Below are 2,813 nucleotides of genomic sequence, written 5' to 3'. Positions count from 1 at the left end.
GAGAGAGAGAGAGAGAGAGAGAGAGAGAGAGAGAGAGAGAGAGAGAGAGGGAGAGAGATGTGTGTGTATGTAGGCGCATGGGTTAGTGGTTAGGATGTTGCACTCACAATTGTGAGATTGTGGGTTTGATTCCCACACCGAGTGTGGCGTTGTGTTCTTGAGGAAAGCACTTCATTTCGCATTGCTCTGTAATCATTTTCACATCTGACTTGTGTCATCCAGTGTCATCAAGTAATGTCGATTTGATGGAGTGAGCTTATGTCCACACAAACATTTAAACACTAGAAACAAATCATCTGTGTTTGTTCAGTAAGAAATTGTCAAACGCTCATGTCGTCTAACGAGAGGACAGTTCAGTGTATATGTGTGTGTGTGTCCATCATCACTGTTTGACAAATGATGTTGCTTATGTCTCTGTGATTTAGCAAAAGACACTGTTAGAATAAGTCCCAGGCTTGAAAGAAAATAAGTCCTGAGATCAATTAGTCTGACTAGAATTCACCAAAGGCACTGCCCCAGCATGGCCACTGTCTAATAACTAAAACAGGTAAAAAAGACATATACACCACCACCATCACCATCATAATCCGTCTCTTTTCCATTGGATGGACAGTTTAATTAGAGCTGCACCAGGCTCCAGTTTGATTTGACATGGTTTCTATAGCTTGATGTCTTTCCTAATGCTAACCACTTTCCATAGTGTGTGTGTGCTGGGTGCTTTTGCATAAACCACACACAAGTGCTCTTATGTAGCACTGGCATGAGTGCCTTTTATGTTGGGCCAGCACACAACTCTTGCAGGCCAATCCTTTTCACATGTGGGAGTGACCTTACCACTTCTGCTATGGAGTGTGAGTCTTCTTGAGTACAGCAGCAAGGTGCCATGTATCTCAGTCCTTTGTCATCTCAACTGAAAGGTGCAGCTTCTTGAGGCCGTCCTTCAGTACTTCATCCCTTGTCTTCCTCTGCCTCCCTTTTCCATCCACTTGTTTATGGAGCTGTCGGCATCCATGACTAAACCAGTGCAGCCTTCTCTTTTGCACACTGCATCTAATTCCTCTTATGCCTAACTTCTCTCTCAATACACTAGCAATCTGTCAAACATGGGCACTTACATTACACATCCAGCAAAGCATAATAGCCTCGTTCCCCTCTAACCTTTGCATGTCCTCTGCATCCAAAACCCACACCTCAAAACCATGTAGAATTGCTGTCTGTATACGTGCATCATACAATCGCTTGCACAGATTGAATGGTTTGACAAGATGTGACAAGTTGGAGGACTGCACCAATGTCTACTTTGATGACGATTCTAGTGTCTGCTGTCCTTCTTAATGCCAAACACTTTACAGAATTTACTGAGTGCTTTCTTCTTGGCACCAACACTACTGATGGTTTGTCTTGTAACTTGCCAGGTTAAGGGAATATATAATCCCCCCACCACACACAAACACATATTGTGTGCATATTGATTGGGAACTAGGAAAAGGAAAAGATAGTGGAGACTGAACCTTAGAAAATACCTACTTATGTTCATTATAAGACATGTTGCTGCCCAGTTTCAACTCCCTTGCACATGGTCTGAAACACTTACCCAGTTCATGAATTCTTGGACAAAAGACTTCTGAATCCAAGAAAACACGATAGAGTTGTTTGTCTTTTTGACAGATCTTTCTTTTACAATTATTTCTTCATGTCCTCTGAAAAATTCAAAATGTGCTTCACCAAACCCACTGTAGCCTTCAAAAATTTCATTCTTTCTGTCACGTTCATAAATTGATTTGTTAACCAATGTAAATTTTTTGGATATGTAATGTATATTTTATTTTTGTAGTTATCTTGCTATTGGGATCCTTGAACTTCCATGGCACAGTGTCCAGTTAAACATTTACTGGTAAAACACATATATTTCTCTCTAATTTTGAATGAAGTTGCACATTCTTGCATGCAGAAGTTTTGTTGGGAAGGGTGAAGCGAAGCCAAGCCATCCGGGTGTATTTCAGCTACATTACTTTCTTATCTGTTTATATCATAATATTAACATGTTAGTATTTTCTTACAAAGATTCTGATCATTCTTTCAGTTGAAAGCAGACTTGTTATGCTGAGAAGAATGGCAGCCACAGAGAGGGAGAGTGGGGGAGGGGAATGTTAGTGGTGGTGGTTAGAGAAGAGAAAAATGTTTGTGAATTACCACACACACACATTTACTGAGAACTAGAGTAGTTTTTTGTCATAGTAATGGTTGGTATGTTGGTTAGAGACGATAGGTTAGGGTTAGTAACAGTAAGGAAGTGAGGGAAAAAAGTTAATTTTTTGGTTTGTATTGTTGGACTAACCTCATATTTTTAAAAATTCTCAGTGATTTAATGTAGAAAACTGAATCTGGACATTCTCTCCATAAAGTTCAACATTCAAAAAGTGACCGTTAGGTTTATATTATAAGGTGCAGCTGTGGCTGTGTGGTAAGAAGTTTGCTTCGTAACCACCTGGTGCTGGTTCAGTCCCACTGCATAGGATCTTGGGCTGTCTTTTACTATTCTCTCAGGCCTTGTGAGCGGACTTGCTTGAGTGAAACAAGCTCATTGTATATATATATATATATATATATATATGTGTGTGTGTTTTTGTTTGTGTCTGTTTCTACCCCCGCTCCACTTGACAACTGGTATTGGTGTGTTTACATCCCTATAACAAGGTGATGTTGTAAATGAGGAAGAGGGTAAACAACATAACATGCTCAGAAAGATCAAATGAGAAGAGTTTTGAAACAAATAAGAAATATTTATCAGGAAATACGACTAAGGAGACAAA

The sequence above is a fragment of the Octopus bimaculoides genome, chromosome 5 (assembly GCF_001194135.2).
Source record: "Octopus bimaculoides isolate UCB-OBI-ISO-001 chromosome 5, ASM119413v2, whole genome shotgun sequence".
NCBI lineage: Eukaryota > Metazoa > Mollusca > Cephalopoda > Octopoda > Octopodidae > Octopus > Octopus bimaculoides.
The sequence above is the reverse complement of the archived record's forward strand: the minus strand, read 5'-3'. Positions refer to the sequence as shown.